Consider the following 26,537-nt stretch of genomic DNA (forward strand, 5'->3'; position numbering starts at 1 on the left):
CTCCTCTCTTCCAAGGCTAATGTATGGAACTGAAAATGCCTTGATGTGTAGAATGCAGGACTGTGCACCCCAACAGATAACCCGAAGCACAGGGAGAAGTGGGCACCTCGGGCTCTGTTTATGAACTCCAGCAAAGCTGGCAAGTGGGGCTGGATTCCCACCCAGGCTCAGCTCCCTTGGCCTCACACTCTGGCATAGGGCATGGGCTGCCTGCCCAGAGGAAGGGACCCTTTTTTTCTAATTTGCACAAAAGACGCCCTTTGTTGCCAAGCTTGTATGCCAATGGGCTGCCTGTGCCCAGAGGAAGTGCCTTTTCCTATTTAATTCACCCTGAGGAGGAGTCTTTTTTAAATGCACACAGTCTCCCTGTAGGCTGGCTGCAGCCATCTCTCCTGTATGGAGGTCAGTAGATTTCTCCCGACATGTCCTGAAGCCCGGAGATCACTGAGTCATCACCAAAGCCCTCCTCTTTCTTTTCCTTCTTTCCTCCATTCAATTGAAGGGATTCAGAACAAACCTCCTCAAAATGTGCTACTTTGGCATGTGGATTACTTTGAGCTGAAGTGAAACAAGGCCCCAAAAGACTAGGAAGAACTTTTTACCACCCCCTTAACTGCCTGAAAGAATTTAGAGGGCCTGGTCCAGGAAGAGAACTATCACCAGAGACAACTACAAAGAGTATGGGCTAGGTGTGGGAAGCTGGGGTTGGGGGCTACTCAGCAGGGCCGGATTGTTCAAAGTCCTCTGTGTCCCCTTGTTTCCGCATGGCATGACAAACATTTGTTTATCAAACATCTGCTCTTCCCAACTTCTTGTGAATTGTCTTCCTCCTCTTTGAAATTCCAGACCCCTACCCACTTCTGCAAGGCTCAGGATGGCATATAAGCCTCAATTGCCTGACTGTCTGCCAGTCTTATTTTCTTATGAGGCTCCCGTATGTATGAAATTAAGTTTATTTTTCTCCTGTTAATCTGTGTTATGTCAATTTAATTGTTAGACCAGCCAAAGAACCTAGAAGGGTAGAGGAAAAATCTTTCCTCCCTTTCGCAATCAATGCCAGATTATTGAATGAAAGTAAACCAAAGACAGGCCCATTCTATTCTTCAATTCAGACCAATACCTTGTGGTCACTTAAGAAGCCATCTCCCCAGGCACACTGCTGTGAGTGACATGGAGCTGAGCTCACATGGCTTAGAGCCTATACTGTACTCCATTGAGGGGCACTGGGGAATATCCAAGCCTATTTCCTCACCTTCAAATTACCTCTGCAGGTGTCTGGCCTCAGCCTCCCTCCTTTTAATTCCACTTTAGAGAGTGCTGTCTTCAGATGCTGGCGCCAAACTGGGATGAGCTGTTTCTGGATCCCCATGGGCACTAACCACACCTGCCAACTCAGAGGACCTATGAGTATATGAAATAATTAGGTCTATCTTAAAATGCTCACTGAATAATCAAAGTACAGACTTGTTATATAGCAGAATGGTTTTTAAAAATGACAATATAGCACTTTTATCAAGTTAAATCTCATAAAGAAGCTCACTGTATAACAAGAAGATGAAGGTGGAACTTCTCTGAGTGAAGAAGTTGGAGGAGTTGGGCCCTGCTCACCATGTACCCATCTGAATACTAGTCAAAGCCCTTTGGGGCCCCTCTGTGGATCTCCAAGGGTCTGTTGAACATGGTTTGCAGATGTATAGGGTAGTGGAAATAACTCAGGCTTGGAGTCAGGAAATGGTGTGAAGTTTTGCTTTGTTACTAACTATCCGAGTGACCTGGGGCAAGTGAAACAACCCACTCTTGCCCCATCAGCCTCATACCCATACCCACGGGAACAAGAGAACAGGCCATGCAGATGCCTGCACCTCAGATGAAGAATTACTCAGGTATCACCTCCTCCTCATCAACTCGGAATGTCCTTTCTCAGCAGCCTCCTCCATTTTGTCGTTTGGCCATGTACCGTATCTTGTATTCTGTGGCAGGCAGAGCTGACTGCCATTTCAAATTCCATTATTCTCTTCTCTCTCAACAATGGAACCTCAATCTTGTCTGGTTGTCAATGTGCTACTTAAAAACACTCACTTCCCCAGACTCTGTTCCATCTATGGTTGGTCACATGGCTATTTGGCTAATGAGTCATCAGCAGAAGTCAGCTTGGTGGGGTTTTCAGGAATTCAATTGCTTTCCAGATTGAAAAAGAGAAGATTTAGTTGGAACATGCCTTTTACTCTTTCCTCTTCCTTTCTGCCTGAAATGTGGGTGTAATGCCCATAGACAGAGCAGCCACCTTGCACCCATGTGGCAGAAAGATACACATAAAGACATCTAGTAGGACATTGATCTTTGGTGACTTCTTTGAGCAGCTTCATCAGCCCTGGACTGCTTGCTCATTTTCTTGATATATGAGAAAGAGTCTTGTTTGGTTAAGCCATTATTTTGAGCTTTTGTCATACGTAGCCAAACACAACCTTAAACAAGCACACCATCTCTCTGTGTAGTTTTGTTTGGAGCCATGGTAAACAGCATCTGATGTGTTTCTGCCTTGCAGTGTTGCTTCCCTGAAGTGCTTCCCAGATGCAAAAATCCATAAATACACGCAAGAGATGCCCATATTACCCGCTCCCTCAGGCCTTGCCAATGCCTCTGGGAAACCAGATCCAGCCCCTGCTTCTCTGTGTAGGGAGTTGGACATAGGATCCTTGAGGTCCAGTTTCCTCTTCCATCAACTGGGAAATCATAACTACCTAGCAGGCATAATGTGTTAAAAGCCACAACCTCATTAGCAATTATAATTTATTATCAGTATTCCTCACTCCTCTTCAGTTTTTTCAGGGTCTTCCCAAAGCAAATTGGAAACATTTACTGCCCAACACACCTTGGGAGTTCACCAGGCCCAGAGCATTCTTGTCCTCATGATGCTTCCCTTCCTTCATTTAAGATCGAGAACTAGAAAGAGGGTTCTCACTTAGTTACAACTGATATAGGTGGAGGTACTCACTCAGGCAACCTTAGGGACAACATTCTCCTAAACCAGAAGAAATGGGTCAACACAGCAGCAATCTCTTTCTTAGTGAGCATGTCTTCCTTGGGGAGCTGGATAGAGGTGAGGTCTTGGAGCCATCAACACCCATCCTGCCCATGATGGTGAGAAAGGGAAGTCCAAGAAGGTGTCGGGTGTGAGCTGGGCCAATGAAGGGCTGATGGGGCAGTGATGTTGCCTCTCCTATCCACCTCTTTGTAGTGATAGTATTTTAATAATCTTTCTCCCATGACCTTGCCTCTCTCTATCTCCCAGGGTATTTCTATAGTCTCAGCATTTGGCTTTAGCTATGAGATAATTTCCTTACTATTATTTTTTATTTATTTTGCAATTCTTGGAGATATTCTTCTGCTGGCTTTTTGCCATTTGTCACTCTTTTCTCTCTATTCCTGTGTGTCATCATTATTTCTTGCTTGTTTCTGTCACATGCTCACTCCCTGAAATCTGATCTATACTTCAAGGTCTGTCTCAGATGCCTTTGTGAAGCCAACCTGGATGGAGACGTTTTTCTTCTCCGGAAGCCCACAGCACTTAGTTTCTAAGCTTCTGTGATCATCAGCAAACTGGCATGTGCTGGCATTAGCCTTATTCCTTGCACCACCCTTTAGGTTCCTTAAGGCAGGAATTGTCTTGTACTCCGCCCTGCCCTTGGCACATTGTACATGCTTAATAAGTACTCCTTGAATCCAACTGGAAATTCCAACCTGGGAAGAGAAGACAGATATGCACCAAGCACGATACCTTTAAACAAAGTGGAGATCATTTTCCTTGAATAAATGCCTCCTCTGTAGGGCTTTCCCACGTGGGTATAGGGCTAGAAATAAAAGATGTGGCTAAAAACCACCTGCTCAGAGAACTCTTTTCTTCAGGAGACACACCAGCTATAAAAGAAATCTCTGTCTCTCATCACCTGGAACAAGAAAATTCTGAATAAGCCTTTCCTGAGGATCCACTGAGTCAGAGGTTCACACCTGGTTAGGTAAGTAGTGGGTGTGATTAGGGGAGAGGTGATGAATATTCTTTTGGCCTCAGCACCCAGCATCAGCTACTTATATGTCAGTGATGCAAGTTTCCATATGCAGAGTCCTTGCTGTTCAGAGTGCTGTCATACACACACCCAAGCAGGACGGAGCAAGGTTAGCTGCCTAGAGAAAGAATCCTGACAGAGCATACTCAGAGGGTCCCTCAATTTTTGCATTGGAAAAAGAGCCTTCTTCAGGGTGGGGAAACGATGGGCAAGGAGAAGCAGAACTCCTCTGTTCTGACAGTGTCAGCATGGAGATGTCTAGCAACCAATTAGACAGGAGAATCAGAAGCTGAGGAGGGGGAGAGCGGGCTGGAGGGTAGGTTTCAGAGTCATTGGCATGTGAATGGGAATTAAAGCCCTGACAGTGGGCAAGACCACCTGGGAGGGCATGAAGAAGCAGAAGATGGACTGAGGATGGAGTCCCAACACTTAGGGGGGAGTGGAGGACAAGACCCCTGAGAAGGCCGGGAAGGGATGGCTAGAGAGGCTAAGAAGAGGTAGGAGAGGAAGTCTTTGTGGATAATCAAGGAAGTCGAGACTTCTGAGAGAGAGAGAGAATAAGCCTCAACGAATGCAGCAGAGAGTTTCTGCTGCAAGATAAGAATCAAAATGTGCCCACTGGATTCGGAGATGGAAGGTGGATTTCCATGGTGCCAGAGAGGAATGAGAAGGAAGGAGAGTGTGGTAGACACGGAGGTGTGGCATCACCACCAGCCTCCAGCTCCTTCAGGGTCCTCCTTCTCTCTGGGCAGCCCCATGGGGTGACTGACCAGGGCTGGGGTATAAAGGCCTGGCTGTTTCAGCTCTATTTGGTTTGCTCTGATGGCTGATACTTGCTCCAAGATCGCCACAGTGTTATCTGAGGCTTTGCTGGGCCTGCAGCTCAGTTCACCTCCTCCCTCTGCCCTGTCCTGCTTCTTCGCCCTGACTTTCACAGGGTGTTGATTCCTAACTAACGTCTTGCATCCCAAACTCCACCATGGGGCCTGCTTTCAGAGAACCCAATCTCCCACAGACAGTGGTGGGAATAAGTCTTTGGAAGACTTTATTGAGAAGGGAAAAAGGAGAGAGCAAAAACAAGATGAGGGTTTCTTTTTGTTTGTTTGTTTTAAGAGTAGGAAGGAGAGGAAGGTGCCAGTGGAAACAGGGTGTTTGAAGGCACTGGCCAGAAAGAGGATGGTTAATAGAGTGAGGTCTGGGGGAGAAGAGGGAGCCTGGACTTATAAGGCCAGGAAGAGCCACTGGCTGAATAGGAGGGACACGGTGCCCAGTCTCTGAGATTGAGGCTGAGGACATATTGATGGGGTGATCTACATTGTTTCGGGGGGTGGTCAAGGAAAGGAGGAACACTGCCCAATGACTTCAATTCCAGCACTGGGAGTTGACCAATTACTGGGAAGATGAAAGGAGGGATCCTTGAGGTTAAGGTGGATAAGACGCTTTCCCCCACAGTGAGAGGATTTGGGGAAGCAGGGCAGGTTGTAGCACAGCTGTAAACCAAGGAGAAACCTTGGGCAAGACCCATTAAACTAGAGAGTGGGATCTGGGATAGAGGGGGAAAGACCCACTTTGTCCTATTAGAATCTGTTTGGTATGATTCTGGAATACAGTACATTTTCTATTTCTTTAAACTCTGTGCCATCCACATATTTGCTAAACACACACTTGATATAACATACAAGACATGGTACAAATATTGAACAGGGCAAGACTGAGGTGAGAACTTTCAGGAACCTTGGGATACTGTCATTTAATCAGTTTCAATTTCTTCTGACTGTAGAAGTACCTATTCCATATTTCTCCATCTGTTCCAGTAGGACATAATTTGAGATGTCATGAAATGCTTTAGTCCAATGCAGACCTTTGATCTACTGAACTGCCCCTTTCTATCAGTCTATAACCCCAACAGGAGAACATGAAAAGAGGACACTCTGGCATGACCTGCCCTTGCTGAGTCCCCATGCGCCCCTGGTGGCCACATTTACTTCTCCTGAGGGCTCACAAAACACCTTTGTATATCTCATTTGAGGATTTTTGCCTAAGGTCATTGTCAAGGCCACTGATTTGTAGTTTTCAACATTAATCTTTTTTCCATCTTTGGAAGATAGAGCTACCCGCCCTCCAGCCTTCTAGCATCTGTCTCTGCCTCTCCACAGTTCCTCAAGGATTGTTGGCGGTGACTTGGTGATACTCTTAGTTAATTTTTTTGGTACTCTGGCATGTAATCCATTCAGACCAGGAGGTCTGAACACATTTAGAGCAGTTATGATTTCTTGAACGTGCTTTTTCAGGTGCTGGGTTCATTTACCAAGAGTCGTTTCACCCATTTGCATTCAAATACTGTGCTTCTCCTTGAGAAGCTGGAAGCACTCAAAGGATTCCGCTCTCCCTCTATCATGGCCCCGAGCAAGGGACCCAACCCCTAACTCGTCCTTTTTCCTTTCAACATAACCACTTTCACCTCCGACTAAGACCAAACTTCCTTATCTTTCCCTGTAGGGATCCAGACAGCAGCAAGTTCAATGCCACGGCACTCCTTATGGAGTGAGCGATGGATCCTAATGGGAAAATGGGGGAAAATAAAAGGAGGAAACGGAATATCTCTAAAAAAGGATGCACTCATACCTTCTGCAATGGCAAAGTCCCTGCTCGAGCCCAACAGAGTAATTGTGAGCTTCTAATTTATTTGGCCACCAGATGGCATACCTGAGTGTGTTAAAAAGAAAAGCACTGCTGTTCTAAAAAACCCAATGAAACATGAGATAATTAGTGCTGACAATGCCCATGAGAAAGCACATTTCACGTGTTTGTTCTGAGTGACAGTTGGTATTTCAATATGGCTTTCTCACCATTAAGAGACAGACAAATCCCTTGCTTAACCTTAAAATTCCAAGATGGGCCTCCTGACCCTGTTTAGTCCTGGATTTTTCTTCCCTGCCGCCTGCGATTACAAATTGGAAGTCGGCTTGTCTTGACCTGCATCCGACATGTGCTTCCGCTTGCTATGAACTCCTCCCTATTGAGCCATTGAGTCTCCGAGTGGACGAAGAGGTCCATGAGGAATTATTGTAATATTCAGATTAGTGGACTAAAACATGCATTCCATTTTGTGAAGAGAAGTGCTGCCTGTCCTGTGGGAGTCTGAGGAGGGATAGAATTGATCCTTGTGTATTAGCCTGTCCCTTTTGGTGACATCTGGATATGGTTTGATGCTTTTGGGATTTGGAGTCCGAGCCCCGAGGGCCTGGGAGCCGGCTCCAGGTCTTTGAGGCTGAGAGGGTGGGAGGAGGAGGCACGAGAGCGGTTACGGTAAGAGAGGAATGGAGACAAGTAAAAACATTCAGTGCTTGTTTTGTGCTTCTGTACATTTTTGACCCTGGGGAATTTTAAAGGACTTTTTCTGATATTTATCTTAGATGGATGGATTCATTCATTCAATAAATATCCCGGGCACCGTGTAGGAGTTGGGGATAAACAGTAAATGAAGCAGAGTTCCAGCCTCCCAGGACCTTTCTAATTTTGGTTTTTAGCCCCACAGGGACAAGATGGAAATCCCAGGAGAGGCACTTTGAGGCCCCAGGGAACACCCAGTGCCGGGATGTGTGGATGGGGACAAAGCAGAGTTCCTTTAAAACTTTGTTGATTGTGAGGAATAAATCGGATGACAAATCTTCATGATAACATCCTGGCTCAGTTCTTATACAAAGGAAAACATGGAGGGTTCCCTGAAGAAAGAGGAGAAAGCAGCCTAATGGAAACTATGTTGCAAAAATGTAAATTGCTCCCTGGTGATTGCCAGGATATTGGTGATCTAATGAAACAACTGGTGTACAAGGCAGAACAAACACACCCTTACGACAAGGGGGAGATTTCACCCACAGTGAGAGAGGCATTCCAGAAGGCAGTGCGAGAATGGGTTGCAGAGGATGGAGATTGGTGTCAAGAAGAACAATTGGGAGGCTGTTGAAACTCTAGCAAGTGGAGACGAGTATTTGAATTAAGACAGCCACCGGGGGGGCAGGTGGGGACAGATGGGAGACAGATTTCAGGGTTGGAAGGCCCGATCCAAGGGTGAGGGAGAGGACGAATGTTCTGGAGAGAACACCAGTTCCAGTAGCCTGACCCTAAGGCCTGTGTTCTTTCCCCACATGTAGTCTTGTCATAGAAGGAGGACCCTGCTTTATTCGTCCAGCTCTTCCATTTTATCGCAAAAGGAGAAAATAAAACCAAGGAAACCAAAAGCCTCATCTATGGCTGAACTGCGAGTTGGTGGAGGAGCGCAAGTAGAAGCCAGGTCTCCCTGGAGCAGAGCAGTGCTTTCTAAACACATGTGCTGGGGCCACACCCCAGATCCAGCCAATCAGAATCCCTGGGCTGGGACAGCTGGCTCATCGCAGGACAGTGTACAAGCTTCTCTCCCAGCCATGATGTACCCTAGCACATGCTGCCTGGACCGCACTTTCTTCTCTGTTTCATAACTACATTGCATAATTGCAATACATTACATATTCCCACTGATAACTGGAAAGGTGCTGAGTGTTTGGATGGAGAACCGTATGCAAACAAACACCAAAATCCTTCTTCATGGGTCCATTAGTAGTAATAAACTAGAACTCATTTACAAACACCTCATTGAAACTGCAGGAGAGGGGGTCCTTCCTAGGCTGCTCTCCTGTAGGGGAAGGTTAATGGACAATTATTGTTGGGTAAGCAGTTACCAATCTAAGTTTTGTAAAACTGATAATCTCTTTATGAGTTCATTTTAGTAAAAATAATTTTTTTTTTTTTGGATTGGCACCTGAGCTAACATCTGTTGACAATCCTTTTTTTTTTTTTTAATCTTCTTCTCCCCAAAGCCCCCCAGGACATAGTTGTACATTCTAGTTGTAAACCTTTCTGGTCGTGGCATGTGGGACGCCGCCTCAGCATGGCCTGATGAGCAGTGCCATGTCCTCACCCAGGATCCGAACCGGCGAAACCCTGGGTCGCTGAAGCGGAGCGTTGAAATTAACCACCCGGCCACGGAGCTAGCCCCCAGAATATTTTTTAAACATAAAAAAAAAAATTAAAAAAAAATTTTTTAATTGTGGTAAAACCCATATAATTTATCATCTTAACCATTTTTAATTGCACAGTTCAGTAGTGTTAAGTATATTCACACTGTTGTGCAGCCCATCTCCAGAACTCTTTTCATGTTGCAGAACTGAAACTCTGTCCCCGTTAATAACAACTGCCCATTCCCCCAGGCCCTGGCAATTACCATGCTACTTTCGGTCTCTACAAATTTGACTACCTGTGTGGAATAGGTGGTCAAGTGGAATCTTCCGGTATTTGTCTTTTCGTGGCTGGTTTATTTCACTTAGCATAATAATCCTCAAGGTTCATCCCTGCTGTAACACGTGTTAGAGAGCATCCTTTCTTTTTAAAGCTGAATAATATTCTTTTGTATGTATGTAACACATTTTGTTTATTCGTTCATCCCTCGATGGGCAATTGTGTTGCTCCCATCTTTCGGTTATTGTGAATAATGCTGCTACGAAGATGGGTATATAAATATCTCTTGGAGACGCTGCATTTAATTATTTTGGGTATATACCCAGAAATGGAATTGCTGGATCATAAGGCAGTTCTATTTTTAATCTCTTGAGGAATGACCACACTGTTTTCCATAGTGGCTCTACCATTTTATATTCCCACCGACAGTACACGTGTTCTAATTTCTCCATATCCTCACCATCACTTGTTATCTTCTGTTTTGATAGTAGCCATCCTAATGGGTGTGAGGTGAAACATAGTTTAAAACATAGGTTTACTAGGGGCCAACCTGGTGTTGTAGTGGTTAAGTTTGCATGCTCTGCATCAGCGGCCTGGGGTTCGTGGGTTCAGATCCCAGGTATGGACCTACACACTGCTTATCAAGCCATGCTGTGGCTTGATACATACAAAATAGATCTGTCCCAATCTTCCTCACCAAAAAAAAAAAAAAGAAAAGAAAAGGAAAGGAAAGAAAAGAAAAAGAAAGCATATGTTTACTAAAGATTTTGATCTCCCCTACCCATAACTTTGTATTAAGTCCTAAGTTCCTTTATCACAATGTTTTCATTTGTGGGGGCCTGGAATTGGCCACCCCAAGATATGTCTCTTTGGCATGAGGATTATTTGGGGCTGGTTACTTTTAATAAACTGCAGACAGGAAAGCAACTGAGGGGTGGAACTTGTTTGCCCTTTGTTAGGAGACATTTACATTGTAAAGGAAATCTCCATCTGTAAAGGTGCCTCCCTCTCTGTACCAGGAAGAAGAGGGGGATGACCTTATCTCTAGAAACTCTTAATCAATGCCAAAGGCAAGGACTTAAATCTGCATTTGTTTACTGTACTTGTGTGGTAATCTCCCATGATCGACTCCCCCTCCACCCCCAACATCCTCCTTTGTTGTTAAGATGATATTTAAGGTGGGGACTTCAGCCATTTTGGCGAGTTGCTCCGCTTGCCTGACCTCTCCCATGTATGCATGTTATAAAGCTTTGTTTAATTTTCTGCTGCTCTTCTGTCTCATGTGAATTTAATTTGTTCTCTGGCCAGACGAATCCAGAGAGGGTAGAGGAAATGTCTTCCTCCCCTACACATTCAAGAAGATTTTTAGGAAGATGACCCCCATGGATAGAGAAGGAATACTCAGTTGTCATTTTAACAGTCTTTACCAACCAGAAAGGTAAAAATTAAATTACATTTTCCTTCATTATTAGTGAAGTTGAATTTTTTACTATACTTGTTAATTAGTTATGGTTTCTCTGTTGTGAATTGTTTTCATCCGAATTTCTCACATGGTACAACATAAAATAGAGACAGCTATTGAGTACTTTCTTTTTTTTTTTTTCAAAGATTGGCACCTGAGCTAACAACTGTTGCCAATCTTCTTTTGTTTTTTTCTTTTTTTTTTCCTGCTTTTTCTCCCCAAGTCCCCCCAGTACATAGTTGTACATTATTAGTTGCAGGTTATTCTAGTTGTGGCATGTGGGATGCCACCTCAGCATAGTCTGATGAGTGGTGTCATGGCCACGCCCAGGATCTGAACCAGCAAAACCCTGGGCCGTGGAAGCAGGGCACGTGAGCTTAACCACTTGGCCATGGCAGTCTGGATTCAGAGCCTGTGCCCTTAACTACAAAATGGTGGATATTTTCAAGATTTATTTGTTTGCTTTTTATTTTTTTTTCCATTAACTAAAAAAAATTAAACCTTTTTTTTGTGGTTAAATCTATCAGTCTACTCCTTTCTTTTGTCAGCCCATTTTTTCTTTCAGCCAGCTTAGAACATTCTTTCTTTTTCAGAGATTAGAAAAATATTTGTGGGGCTGGCCCCGTGGCCGAGTGGTTAAGTTCGTACGCTCTGCCACAGGCGGCCCAGTGTTTCGTTGGTTCGGATCCTGGGCGCAGACATGGCACTGCTCATCAAGCCACGCTGAGGCGGCATCCCACATGCCACAACTAGAAGGACACACAACTAAGAATATATAACTGTGTACCGGGGGGCGTTGGGGAGAAAAAGGAAAAATAAAATCTTAAAAAAAAAAAAGAAAAATATTTGTATTTTTTTTTTGTATATTAAGTGTTTTACATGTATATATATTTTTCCAAATAATCAATTATTTGTCCCAAATCTTTTATCAAATTATATTTTTTATTCCATGGTTTTGTAATGGCACTCTTCTGCTGGTTTTTATTTCATAATCACTTATTTTTTTTAACATTAAGTCATCTTTTTCAGGATCCTGAAGTCTCTTTCTGGCTGTTCTATTCTTTTCCCTTCATCTGCATGAATCTGTCACTAGAGCGTTGATGTTCTGGCTGTCTTTCTCAGTGATTTTGTGTATTGTGGAACTTTAGTCTCCAGGTTCATTTCCAGGTTTTCTCTCTCCATCTCCCTTCTCTGGTTCCTCACTCCTCACTGTCCAATGACGGAGCAGTTGGCCTCCCTGGGGCCCTGTCCAGAGTGAAGTCTTATCTGGCAGCCAGGGCTCCTGCCCTGGCATGGCCCGGGGATGACTCAGCTCCAGCCCCGTGGCAGCAGGAGGCTGGGTGAAGCCTACGTGCAGCCCCGTTTTGGTATCCACAGGCCTCCCTGGGCCGCAGTCCCAGGCAAAGTCAGTAGCAACTTATTTCAGTCTTTTTTTTTTGTTCTGGTACTATTGGTTTTCAGTCTATTTTTTTGAAGAAGGTGGAGAGAGGCCAATCGCAGCCCCTGGATTTTTGAGTAGTGAACACGGCTCTGGTCCCCCACCTCAAGCGGACAATTTAATTCTTTCTCATTACTAGACAGGGTGTGAATTCCCAGTTGCCTTTGACTGTATCCAGACCCAGAGCCCAACAGGCCACAGCTTCAGCCCTGATCATATTTTGCATTTATATTCCATTTCTAGGACTATTCATGGGGACATTCTCCCCTTGTTGAACACCGATTTTTTATTTTCTCTCCTATTTTATCTATCATTGCTCTGCATTGGAAGCCTCAGGGCTATCTATTCTGTTTCATTCATGTTTCTGTGTCTTTTTGTTTATTCATCGCAGCTTTCTACTCTAAGAAGTTTCTCCAATCATATTCTGATAGCTTTCTCCAGGCTGGATCAGGTAGGAAGCCTACAGCAGTTATCAGAGATGAGAATGGAGGAAGCGGTGCTGTCCCCCACCCAATGTGGGGACACGTGGGAGGAGCCCTAGGGTGGCAGCTCTAGGACAAGAGGAAGGTTTCTGCTTGGGAGTTCACACCAGCATTTCATCAGAAGTCTCAAGCCAGGCGAGATCCAGCACCAGGGAGTATATGAGAGCAGTCACCGAAGCTTAACATGGTCTCTGGACAGACAACCAGAAGTGTCACATGTCATGAGATCCCCCCAGAATTTAAATGATGGTGTCTAGGACAGCTCAGATGCAGATGGGGTGCAGCTGAGTTCTTAGGAGCTAGTGAGTAAATTGTCCAATATTCCAAATGCACCCTGCCTGGGTCAGCAGGGGATTCCCAGTTGCTTCCTGTGGGAGGCAGGGCACACGCATGGCCCCAGCTCCTTCCCCCTCTCCTGCTCCACTAGGATATTTCTCAGGGGCACAGACAAGGTGATCTAAACAGGGACCTGCATATAAAGCGGTGGGTGCCTCCTTTGCAATATAAACAGAACCAGGCCTCCTGCTCCAGTGCCCTCTTGGCTATGAGTTCAGGGGCAGTGAGAGGAAGTCTCTGCCTCTCCCAGAGGCCCTGGCTCCCTGTGCCATGGGCACCGCCTGTGATTGGCCCCGTGAGGCTGAGGAGCAGATGCTGGCTGGCTTCCCTAGCACCAGTCACATACACTAGGCTACCCGCTTGGCCAGACCGTCTCTTGGGGCGCCGGTGCAAGTTTGTCCCAGAAGCTAGTTCTTCCTGGAACTGGGCGTCATCTCAGGACAGAGAATGCCAGGAGGCTTGACTTTGCCCTGCAGCCCATGAGTCTTCCAGTCCTGCCTGTGATGGCAGATTGTTTTGCTTAGGCTGTTGGCCTGAGCTGGGCCTTGCAGTTCCATGGGGAATCTCTTGTAATCCCACCAGGGGGAGCCCTTTCCACATCTAGCCTGTGTGGGTCTCCATTCAGCCTTCCAGAGTGTGTGCGCTTGGTTTTTATATGATTGTTGACTTAGTTTTTATATGATTATTTTTTTCTCTAAAAATTCGGACCTGAGCTAACATCTGTTGCCAATCTCTTTTTTATTTCTTCTTTTTCTTCTCCACAAAGCCCCCCAGTACACAGTTGTATATTCTAGTTGTAGGTCCTTCTGGTTGTGCTATATGGGACGCTGCTCAGCATGGCCTGATGAGCGGTGCCGTGTCCGCACCCAGGATCTGAACCAGCGAATCCTTGGGCTGCCGAAGCAGAGCATGCGAACTTAACCACTCGGCCACGGGGCTGGCCCCTTAGATGATTATTTTTTATATGATTTAGTTTTTATATAATTACAGTATTGAACCATGCCTCCATTTTCCTAATTTATGTATTCAACTTAACCAGCGCCATAATTCAGGCTCCATGGTACTTCAGATGTGGTTAGGACTGTAGTTATGTGACGTTGCAGTAACACATTACAGTTTGGGTTAGAGAGAAACGAAAGCGGTGTGTCTTCACTCCCCAAATGCTGCTCTGTCAGCCTCACCTGGGGATCAAGGTCATGAGGTTGTCCTGAAGCTTTAGAGACCCAGGTAGTGGGGGGAGAGGGTGTGGGAGGTGGATTCAGTGTGTCGGGCATCTAGATTGACCACACTGCTCTCCAGCAGGCACCTTCACTGGGATAGAGACCCCTGGCTACCTGCAAATCCTTCCTGCTCTTACCAGGTGTTCTAGAGACCAGGGGTGAGGCTGCAGGTGGTGCACTGTTTAAAGAGAGCTCAGGGAGGGGCTGCAGGTGGTACGCTGTTCAGAGAGTGCCCAGGGACGACACTGCCTCGGCGAGGAGAGAGTGCGGTCACATCTGAGGAAGGGAGGTAGCTGACCTGGCTTCAGATGTACAAGAGATGAATTGGGAGTAGAGAGTAGGGTGGGGTTGGCAGAAAGGCTGAGCAGGGCAAGGCAGGGTCAAGGGCACCTCTCCAGCTTGAACTGCACAAACACCGCCATGCTCTGGCTCCCTGTAAAGCGCTGCAAGCTCCCTGCCTGGGTCAGAACACTGGGGGTGATGCCATTAGAAGCTGTCGAGTAAACATGAAAGAATTTCAGGGTCGTGGGGCCTTGTTATTCTCTGTTGGAGGCTGAGGAAATGCCAAGCTCTTCTAGAAAAAGTACCATGTTCAACCTAGTGCTGCCCATGTTGTAAGCAAGAGATGGGAGGAAGGAGGGATCCAAATGGAGAGAGAGGGCGGAGGCAGGACCTGCTGATCCTCGTGTGGCTCCCAAGAATCAAACACTAGACCCTTGAGGGGAATGAAAGGATTCACAGCAGAAACCCAGCATTTAGGAGAAGTGGAGACTAGGGGCAACCTCCCCCCCAACTGAAAGGGGTTCCCTAGGACTGGAGGGGCAGAGGGGACATAATGAGGCTGTGGACATTTGTGGGTCCTAGAGAAAGGGGTCTTGGGCTAAGCTCGGGGAGGGGGCAGAAACGGCAGGCAGGCTTGTGGGATTGGAGGGGGACCTCTGTCTTGGTTCCTTGAGCCCTGATGGCCTGGAGCCTGTGAGAAGGAAGCACCATGTGGTGCTGCCAGCCTAGTCAGACCTCAGACGGCCTCACAGCCGTGCCCTGTGACTCAGCGAGAGGCAAGAGGAGCAGAGGTGCTCCCGACAGAGAGGCACCGAGTCCACCAGGAACACGCGGCAGCCTAAACCGGAAACTGCCCCAACATCCTTCCACAGGAGAATGGGAAGAAAAATCGCAGCAGGTTCATACAGTGGGATACTTCTCAGCAACGAGGATGAATCATCTTACAGCGAAATGTGACCGTGCAGGTGAATCTGCAGACACAAGGTCAAGTGAAAGAAGCGCATATTGTATGATTCCATTTATACAAAGCTCAAGTCCAGGCAAAACTGTAGAAGTCAGGAGAGTCCTTCCTTTGGGAAGGATAGCGACTAAAAGGGGACATGATTGAGGCCCCTGGCGTCCTGGGAATGTTCTGTTCCTTGATCTAGGTGCTGGTTGCATGGATGGGCTCCAAGTGTGAAAGTTCACTGCGTGGTACACTTATGATTCACGTGCTTTTCTGTATGTATGTTACGTTTATATAAAACATTAAAGTGTGAAATATGAGACGGCAGAATGGAGTGAGGAGGTGGGGGTGGTCTTCTGTCATCTCAGTGCCCACCATGGTCTGTGCCCTCCTCGTAGAATCTTCGTTCTTATCTCATCTCGTCAAAAGGAGGGGAGGAGGGGCAGAACTCAAATCATGAAGGATTTTCTGCTCTTTCATTCCTGACATCTTCCTCGAATCGATCTTTTTGATCACCTCGAATGGCTTCTTGAATCTCATGCGTTTTTCAGCTCCTGCAAAAACTGAAATGGATTAAGTGGGTGTGTGTTATTGAGAGCCCCAAATCTGCTGCCTCCTTCATAAAATACTAGCTGGACTCTATGAGCATCAGCACTTGCAAATCTAGCAGTAAGGCTTGTGCGTTGCTCACATAATCCAGGCAGACACAGTCGATGAAGTGTGAGGCCTTCTTGGCATCTTCTCCGGAGCCCAAGTTTCTGGGCTGTTGCTGAGGCAGGCCTCAACTCACTCAGAATCACCTGGAGGAAGGGGACTACTCCTGTCCACTGTGAGAGATTAAGGATGGCCACAAATCCTTTGCTACTTGTCCCATTGAGAGGTGGGATCCCCTTGAATCTGGGTGGGTTCTGTGGCTTTTTGATCAACAAAGATTGGTGGAAGTGATGCTGCGCTAGTTTCCAGTCCTAGGCAACTTCCACTTCCTGTCTCTTAGAGGACTCTCTGGGAGCCCTTCACTGCAATGCAAAAAGTCCAAATTCCCTGAGTCTGCATGCTGGAGCAGCCATGGGTAGCACTCTGGTCAACCATCGGCAGAGCCCAGCTGTCCACCAAGGAGACAGAAATGTGAGGGAAGCTGTCTTGGAAACTCTGGACCAGCCCGTCTGCCAACTGATGGCGCCCAGTGACTTCAGTCAACATCAAGAAGAATAGAAGAATTGCCTAACTGGTGGACAAAATCGTGAGCTATGAAGCAATCGTTGTTGTTTTAAGCCACTAGGGGGCCAGCCCAGTGGCGCAGCAGTTAAGTGCGCATGTACCGCTTCTCGGCGGTCTGGGGTTCGCTGGTTGGGATCCCGGTGCGGGCATGGCAGCGCTTGGCAAAAGCTGTGCTGTGGTAGGCGTCCCACGTATAAAGTAGAGGAAGATGGGCACGGATGTTAGCTCAGGGCCAGGCTTCCTCAGCAAAAAGAGGAAGATTGGCAGTAGTTAGCTCAGGGCTTATCTTCCTCAAAAAATAAAATAAAATAAAATAAAAATAATAATAAGATAAAAAATAAAAAATAAGCCACTAGGTGTGGAGTAGTTGTTACAGCAGTAGGTAACTGGAACAGTGGAATCGTTACCTGGACCAGAACCTCCATCCTGTGAGGAGCAGCATCTTGGCTTTGTAAGAATCCATCTCCTCAACTCACTTTGCCAAATTGTGGCTACAGTATCTGCCAGCTCTTCATTCCATTAGAATTCATCTAAGCTACCAGGCTTGTGGCAGGATAATTTATTACGTGGAATTCTTTTTTGTTTGTTTTTGTTGCTCTATGTATATTTTCCTCACTGAGAAAGTTGTAAAGCTTTTTGTTCTCAATTTTGAGCTTCTTTTTTGTGTGTGGAGAGGGTGGGTGGGTGTTGGCATTTGGATTATGTGCAAACACCTAGGCTGAGAGAGACAGAAGTGGGCTGGGGGTGTGTGCTGAGCTGGGGTTGAGATTCTCCGGGATCTGGAAATTGGGTGCTTTTCTCCCACCAGTGGTGGACACTCGGGCCCCTAATTTTGCCCAGGGCACGCCCAGGCTGGGGAAGCTCTAAAGAATGCCCAGAGAGGCTGGGCACCATTTCTTCCAGTGGAGGCACATAGGCCAGGGCCCCCCAGGGAGACTGCTGTCAGTGACGTGGACATGTGTGAGGGACAGTGCTGGGTTGACTCAAGGACTCTAGGGCTCGACAGCAGCCTCTGAAAGCAGAGGGAGCAAGAGAAACAATGGCGACTGCTGTGGACGGAATGTTTGCGTCACCCTAAAATTCCTATGTTGAATCCCTAATCCCCAGTGCGATAGCGTTTGGAGGTAGGGCGGTTGGGAGATAATTAGGTTTAGGTTATGAGGGTGGAAATACCATATAGAAATAGTGCCCCTATAAGAAGAGGAAGAGACCAGAGCGCCCTCTCTCGGCCATGTGAGGATACAGCGAGAAGGCGGCCACCTGCAAACCAGGAAGGGGGTTCCCACCAGACTCTGCATCTGCCAGCACCCTGATCTTGGATCTCCAGCCGGCACCCTGATCTTGGATCTCCAGCCCACAGAACTGTGAGAGAAACGTTTGCTGTTTAAGCCGCCCAGTCTGTGGCATTTTGCTGCAGCCCACGCCGGCCAAGACAGCTGCCAATGGTTACTGAGGACCCGGCCTTGCTCTCAGGTTTTCTGGCACTGCCTCAGCCCCTGATATTTTTTAATCTCACGGAGGGAGGAGGGAGCACCGCTAATGACTAGGGTTGAATTTCCTCCCAGTTGGGCAGGTTGGGGCACAGAGCAGATTCCATTTGATTGAGAAAAAATAAGGAATGTGACATTTCATGGACATTTCATAACCAAAAATAATAAACATAACATGATTCTCAAGTTATCTGGAACAATTTATGGCTTTCTTTTTTTTGCATTGTGGGTGCCTGTGTCCATTAAATACTAGCATTTTTCATGGCAGGATGTTCCTGAAATATCTCCAGGTTTGGAATTTATTTTTTAATTTTTTACAAAAAGAAGGACATGGAAACAGAGGCAGGGCTTGCTCAGAAAAATAAAACCCAATTATTTTTTTTTCCTTTTTCTCCCCAAAGCCCCCCAGTACATAGTTGTATATATTTTTAGTTATGGGTCCTTCTAGTTGTGGCATGTAGGATGCCGCCTCAGTGTGGCCTGATGAGCGGTGCCATGTCCTCGCGTAGGATCCGAACCTGCGAAACCCTGGGCTGCCGTAGCGGAGTGCGTGAACTTAACCACTCAGCCATGGGGCCAGACCCAAAACTCAACTATTTTTGATGTGTGTCCCTTATTTCTTGCTTACTGAATATCTGCTCTCTGTATTTCTTTGATGTTAAAAATCATATGGATTCTTAAAAATTCTAATCTTTTTCCCTATCAAATTTTTCCTGGATTTTTCCTTTTTTTTCCTCGCTCTGTTTCTGTTCAGAAATTGGTCTGTCTTCCCGGTTCACCAATTGTGCTTTCTGCTATTTCTAACTCATTACTAACCTATCTATTGAGTTTTTTTTTTTTTTTTAAGATTGGCACCTGAGCTAACAACTGTTGCCAATCTTTTTTTTTTTTCTGCTTTATCTCCCCAAACCCCCCATACATAGTTGTATATCTTAGTTGTGGGTCCTTCTAGTTGTGGCATATGGGATGCCGCCTCAACATGACCTGACGAGCAGTGCCATGTCTGCGCCCAGGATCTGAACCCTGGGCCGCTGCAGCGGAGCACCGGAACTTAACCACTCGGCCACGGGGCTGGCCCCTATTGAGTTTTTAACATCAGATTTATTTTTTTATTCCTGAATTTGCATTTGATTGTTTTATAAAATTCAGTTTTGTGGTGAAAATTTTAACATAGTTTTTCCATCTTTTCCTCTATTTCTGTGAAACTATTAATCATAGTTCTTTTAAAGCCCCTGGCTAACCAAGCAATATTTGGATCACTTGTGTGTCTGTTTTTATTGCCCGTTTTTCTCTTGGTTTTCATTCTTATGGTCGTATCTCTTGCCATGCCTACTGATTTTGATTTAATATTAAACATTGTTTATAAAAACTGTGGCTTATCCAGATGATGACGTCTCCCACTACAGAGTGTTCACCTTTTCCTCTGCTAAGGAGAGTGGAAGCTCACCACATTGGTCCCATTGGTGACATGGCTGTGCGAAGGCTGAATTGCGGTTATTTATTTAGCTAGTTTTTACTGCTGTAGTCTACCTCTGTTTGTCCTTGTTCCGAGGGTATGGATCTACAAGGCTTTCAACTAAAACCATAGTCTATTCACTGGGAATCCTTCCCCTGGTGGGTCCCTAACTCTAATCTGTAGTATTCAAAGATCTGAAAGACCCTGGAAACAGTTTTTCAGAGATTTCTGCCCCCAGCCCTATGTACCTTCAAAATTCGGCAAATGTCTTGAGGGGATACTGGGATTTTGAGACCTGTTATAGCTCCAGTTTTGTCACCCTAACTCCACGGCACTCTGCCTGAGTCAAACTCAGGTTCTCAGCCTTTTTTGCCTGAGCCCAGAGTAGGCAAATACCCCCAGGAAAAAAGCAGCTTCAGATCATTAGCTCGCATTTTGTACGTTCTCCCTTCTTTAGAATTTTAACTTCCTTTGTACGAATTGCATCCTCAGATCTCTGGTGATCATAAACGTTGTTTCATCTGGCTCTTCTAGTAGTTTTTTGTGGTGACGTTAGTTTTGCCACAAACTACTCTAGCCGGCCCAAATTGCAAGTTTTCTTGTTTGTTTTTTAATGATCTTTCGAAGCAGCATTATTTTTAAAAAATTCTTTCTTTTTTATTATTAATTAATTAATTAATTTATTTTTAAGGAAGATTAGTCCTGAGCTAACATCTGCTGCCAATCCTCCTCTTTTTGCTGAGGAAGACTGGCCCTGAGCTAACATCCATGCCCATCTTCTTCTATTTTATGTGGGACGCCTGCCACAGCATGGCTTGACAAATGGTGTGTAGGTCAGCACCCAGGATCCAAACCGGCAAACCCCAGGCCACCAAAGTGGAACATGCAAACTTAACCGCTATGCCACCAGGTGGCCCCCTAAAATTTTTTATTTTTAAAAAATTGTTTACTTATTTTATTGAGATATAATCAACATATAACATTATATTAGTTTCAGGAAATGTTTTTAGTAGAGATTACATTTGTGTAGTTCAAAGTGAAAACGATATCCACAGGTACATAAGAAATATCCCTGCCACATCCTCATCCTCTTTGTTCTCCTTCACTGCCCAGATAAGTAACCATTTTTATTATAATAGTGCCTTATTTATCCTTCCAATGTTTCTTTATGCAAGTATAAATTCTTTTTGTATGTGTGTGAGCAAGATTGGCCCTGAACTAACATCTGTTGCCAATCTTCCTCTTTTTGCTTGAGGAAGATTGTCCCTGAGCTAACTTCTGTGCCAATCTTCCTCTATTTTATGTGGGATGCTGCCACAGTGTGGCTTGACGAGCAGTGCTAGGTCTGTGCCTGGGATCTGAACCTGCGAACCCCGGGCCACTGAAGTGGAGTGCATGAACTTAAGCACTATGCCACTGGGCTGGCCCCAATATAAATACTTTTATTTCCTCCTTTCTTACACAAAAAAGTATATTATATACATTCTGCTCCTTCGTTTTTTAATTTTAACTGAATATTCTGCATATCCTTCCATATCAGAGAGCATAAACCTCTTCCTCATGCCTTTTCTTTGTTTTTTATAGCTGCATAGTATTCCATTGGTAAATATAGCAGGGTTACGTGTTCAACCAGTCCGCTATTGCTGGACACTTGGATAATATTACAATATAATAAGTTGTTGTTACAAATAACACCATAACAACTAACCTTATACCTAAGCAAGTTTGCGTTTCTGTGGACAAATCTGTAGGATGGATTCCCATAAGGGGGATTTCTGGGTCAAAGGGTAAATGCATTTTTAATATTGGTAGATACTACAGGTTCTGTTCCGTGGGCTTGTGCCATTTGCACTACTGCCAGCAACGTATAGGACACTCTGTTTCCTCTCAGCCTCACTCACACACTGTGATGTCAAACTTTTGAATTTTTGCCAACCAATGAAAGATTTAAACAAGTTTAACATGGATGCACGTAGGCTGTTTCTCCTTTCTGCATTTCCCTAAGAACATCCTCAGACTTTTCTTTCATGTCAGACACCTTAATTAGTTCCATCTTTTCATCCCTCAGATTGGCCATTTTCATGTTTCCTTCACTATCATCACAGTTATGAAAGATTTCAGCCAGGGTTGGTAGGTTAAGTAACTGTGTTCCACATTGGATATTGCAATAAAATCACCAGCTACAGTTGGCCTGAATTGTTTTAGATGGAATTGGTCTCAGGTTAAAAAAAAAGTTTTGTTATTCTTTTTGTATCATTATTCTCTAAGTTTATATATCTTTTCCAAATATTTCTTTGTGTTTATGTAATAAAACAAACAAAAATTAAAAGAATTATTTTGTCCACAGAGAACCCAAGCCTTCCTGAATAGAACTGGAAATAGTTAAAGGAGAAGAAAAGGCCTCCATCACGGCATGTCTTTGACAGTCGTCCCCCTCCCCCCGCTGCCTGGCAGGCTCTCTGTTATACTGTTTAGGACACAAATGACCCCCTGTTCTGCTGGAGGACCTTTCAGCCACGGCAGGGGCCATAGAGAGACTGCTTCCTCTCTTGTTTTGCCCACTCCTCCAGCTGGCCGCAAGGCTTGTTCAACTCTTTCCTATGGATGGTTTTGTAGACTATCTAGAAGTAGGAAATGGAGGAGATGGTCCATAAGTTCCAGGCCACCTGTTATACTGTCCACCTGGAACCTTCATGGGAAAGCTGCATGAAACAGAAAGCCGACAATAAAATGGCTTAAACAAAGTAGATATTTATTTCTCTCTATTGTCCACGAGGTCTGAGATGGAAAGTCCAGGAAAGATGTGGGGGTTCCCTGAGCATCATGGACCTGGGTTCCCATCTTTCTGCCCCATCATCCTAGTGTGCTTGCTTCCATCTTCAGGGTTGCCTCATGGTCCAAGATGGCTCCAGGAGCTCCTCACCACTCCAGTCCATTTGGAGTCCATGATGTTCCATTGTCAAGGTCCTAAGGTCTCCTGAAGGCAAGGGCTCCTCTGCTTGCCCACAGGTTTGGGTACAGAGATTTTTGTGGTGCCAGGGAATTTTTTCCTGAGGTGCCCCAGGCAGACTTTCTCCTCTGAGGCCTGGCCTCCAGGTGCCTGGGGCTATGGAGCTGGGAAGGACCTCAGCCCCGTGAGGGATCCCCGCACCTCAGTTCCTTTCCAGTCCAGAGACTGTCTTTCTCCTGGCTGTCCCCAAAGGCGCTGGACTTTAAACACACCCTGCCATACTGTTAATCCTTTCAAGGAGGTCCAGTTTCCAGCAAAGAAAAGCCTGACAGGAAACTTGTCTGCAAGGAACTTCTGAGTTCAGGCTTCCCCAGGCGAGGGGGTCTAAAGTCCTTTCTCCCGGCTGGGAAGGAGGTGGTGATGAGTGAAGGGAAGGGAGGTAAGGTTAAGCGAGGAAAAAACAGGGAAAACAAAACACAAATCAGTTTCGTAGTAAATTATCCTGCCACCGTCTCTCAGTCCGAGTCTTTGTGTTCTCCTCTCAAATTGACTCCCTCTACTGGTGGCAGTGTTAAGGTGGCAGGTTCGCACATCAACCAGGCACCGGGAGGGCTGTGGGCTGAGGCCGGGAACAGTCAGGTCAAGGTGAGAAAGCCTGGGCTTGTTCATGTTAATAAACTGAAGGTGAAAGGGAACTAGCAGGAATAAGTTTTTTGATAAAAGTTGAAACTGGGAAATCCGCTGGAGACACTGAAGGGGAGAGAAGGAAGGGTAACTGGGAGAGGGAATGAAGGATTGGGCAAGGCCACTCCTAAGGAGGGGCAGCCTTCTAGCCTTTAGTGCTATGGCCTTGTTGCCAAGGCCATTTGTACCCTACCCTTGTCTTCTTAAGGGATGCTGGCCATGTAGATGGCTCCTCCTGCAAGTAGAACCTCTATGCTGGGGGGCTTGCTCTGGCCCAGGAGCATTGCCCGTGGGTAGGGCAGCCTCGAGATGCTGGGCTATCACAGCCCTGAGGGTGGCCCTTACTACAGTGGGATTTGGTGGATAAGTGCCCAGCTTCCTGTGGGTAGGTGATTCTGAGGCGTGCTCTATACATCTCTTGGGGGTCCCCCGTGGTTTGAACCCCAGTGGCCCACAGGGTGTGCATTCATGTATCCCATATTGGCCTCCATCCTTTCTCTGTCTCTACTCTACTCCTCTATCAATGATTCCTGGGATTTCCTCACAAATAACCTCCTCACCCTCAAATCTGTCTCCGGATCTGCTTCTGGAGGAACCCAAGCAAAGACAGACTTGTGTGAAATCCTCTGGACTCATTGGAACACCTCTGAAATGCATAAAATAAAATACGTAGGATTAAAAGGAAATCAATTATATCAAAATGTGATTCTAAGTATGGACTACGTAGGGGGGTCTATGAACCCCAGATCACACATGACTGCTAAGGGTCTTCTCCGTAGGCTCAGTGAACACGTCTAGGACTCCAGGGAGGGGACAAACTGGAGGCAGGAGGAGGAGAGCTCAGCTTTCAGCCAGAGGCCCATAGTGGGAGGCCCCAAGGAAACTCTCTATCCAAACTTAGTAAAGCCAAAGGCAGACCCAGAAAGGGAAAGAAGAGACAAAGAGATGGGAAAGAAGATGGAAGTGAGGCAATTGGAGGGGGAGGAAGAGAAAGCAGAGAGGGAGGAGGAGTGCTTTGAGAAGACAAAAAGCTGAAGAGGGTGGTGAGACATATGTGAGAGCATCTCTGAGCTTCAGGTTGGGGAAGCCTGGTTTTTCTGGTGCCTCAGGCTGGGCCCAGGCAGGTTACCTTCCTACCTAGCTACCTTCCTAGCTGTTCTTCCAAGTGAACTCCTTCTACTAGTCTCTTGTCTCCTCCCCCTTCTCCCTTGCAAGCTTGGCTTGTGTGGAATGCTGCTCACCACCCTCAGGCAGCTGGGGACTGAGATAACTCCCTCCCTGGAATGTAGAAAATCTGGGGGGCTGGGGGGAGAGAGGTGGAGTGAATGTTCCTTGGAGCTGAACATCTGGGGTCTGGCCAGGCTCCATCTCTGAAAGGGAGGGGTATGGGGGGGCTGCAGGTCTTAGTGAGGGGTCCCTGAGGCACTACCATGTCCCACATCCCTGCCCAGATTTGCAGTGACTGCTTCCCAGAAGACTCAGCTCATGGAAGAGAAGGTGCAGAAGCCACAGCCCGCCGGCCCTGCTGCAAAGCTGGGACCCTCGGGACTGGACGTGCGGAGATCTGTCCAAGGGCCTCCAGAGATGCCCTCCCATTCCTCGGTCTCTCAGCCTTCATTGGGGACATCATTTTCCTCGTTATCCTTCAATGGAGAGATTCAGGAGCAACATCCTGGAGCCCAAGGAACCCCAGCCTCACCTCCTCCCATCTTCCACACTCCCCATCAGCAGTGTCTGGGGTGGGGGTGTGGGGACACTACTGGCCCAGCATTTGGTGCTCAGCCCCTTGTTCCTCTGGCAAGAGCTTCTCTCAAGTACTTCGATTTCGTGATCTTCCTCAGCTGTTGCTCAAACTGTCGACTTGCAACTTGACACCACGAATGTTGATTATAAGAAATATTTGCTGACCTTTTTTTTTTCCAAATAAAAAAGATGTTTGTCCACTTAAAGTTTTAAACTACGTTTTTCATAAGAGGTTGACGGTTGAGTTTACCCACCAACTTTGTGATAATTAACCAGCTGTCTATGACCTTTGCTGATCTAGTTCAACCCATTATATAAGACTGACTGTGCTCATCTCTCATAATTAAGGATATTCGGTTAAACAAAAAGGAGATAATAAGTGAATTCCTCATTATATATAAAAAAAGTTGTTTTATTTCATATAAAGAAAGGACTCTAATAAACTAATTTTAAAATACAAGGCAGAACGCAGATTCCCCATGGCTTTTAAACAAAAATTATTTTATCGAGGTCATATTGGCTTACAACAGCATGTAAATTTCAGGTGTACATCACTATATTTTAGTTTCTATATAGACTGCACAGTGTTCACCACCAATAGCCCAGTTTTTATCCATCACCATACATATCTGCCCCTTTATCCCTTTCGCCCTCTCCCTACACCGCTCCCCTCTGGTAACCACTAATCTATTCTCCTGATCTATGTGTTTGCTTGTTTATCTTCCACATATGAGTGAAATCATATGGTATTTGTCTTTCTCTGTCTGACTTATTTTGCTTAGCATAATACCTTAAGGTCCATCCGTGTTGTTGCAAATGGAATGGTTTTGTCTTTTTTAAAGGCTGAGTAGTATTCCATTGCATTTATATACCACATCTTCTTTATCCATTCATCTGTTGTTGGGCACTTGGGTTGCTTTTTGAGTGTGGCTGGGGGTGGGCATGGAGTGGTGTGGGTAAGAGGAAAGGGAGGCGGGGAGGGAGCAGTGGAAGGCTCCCCGTCTCAAGTGGAGGAGCTGTTTTTCACTTTGGAGATGAGATGCTATATATGCCTAAAGGAGCTTTTATGCTGGTTAAGAAGTCTGAATTTCTGTCTTTTTCTCCAGAGTGACAGGGATTTCTGATGGGGGCTGGGGGCAGGGATGTGGTGGGCGTTACAATAACATGACTTGATTCAGGAGTGTAATGGGGTTCTTTGTTCCAGAGAAACAGAACCATATATAGATGTATATATAGTATATATCTCTTATTGTTTTTCTCTCTATATCCTATTGGTTATTATACATATATAATACACAATTATGGAAGCTGAGAAGTCCCGTGATCTGCTGTCTGTAGCTAGAGAACCAGGAAAGCTTGGTGGTGTAACTCAGTCTCAGTCTGAAGGTCTGAGACCTAGAGCACCAAAGTCCGAGGGTGGGAGAAGATGGATGTCCCAGTGTGGGCAGAGAGTGAAGTCACCTTTCCTCCTCCTTTTTATTTTCTTCAGGCT

The 26,537-nt window shown here is 45.9% G+C and overlaps 1 long non-coding RNA gene across 3 annotated transcripts in view; it reads left to right on the top strand.

The window, feature by feature from the left end:
- LOC138919619 (uncharacterized) overlaps positions 1-22,415 on the top strand; it is a 70,337-nt gene extending 47,922 nt beyond the window's left edge. Inside the window, exons 2-5 of one of the 3 annotated variants that reach the window (XR_011429948.1) lie at positions 3,907-4,016; positions 10,647-10,776; positions 12,630-12,689; positions 22,016-22,415. This is a non-coding gene — a long non-coding RNA (uncharacterized lncRNA). Of the gene's footprint in view, positions 1-3,906; positions 4,017-7,594; positions 7,746-10,646; positions 10,777-12,629; positions 12,690-22,015 lie in introns of those variants that run through there. The other 2 variants (XR_011429946.1, XR_011429947.1) reach the window with 2 other exon arrangements.
- Positions 22,416-26,537: the final 4,122 nt, after the last annotated feature.

This window comes from Equus caballus, chromosome 20 (assembly GCF_041296265.1).
Source record: "Equus caballus isolate H_3958 breed thoroughbred chromosome 20, TB-T2T, whole genome shotgun sequence".
NCBI classification, from domain to species: Eukaryota; Metazoa; Chordata; class Mammalia; order Perissodactyla; family Equidae; genus Equus; species Equus caballus.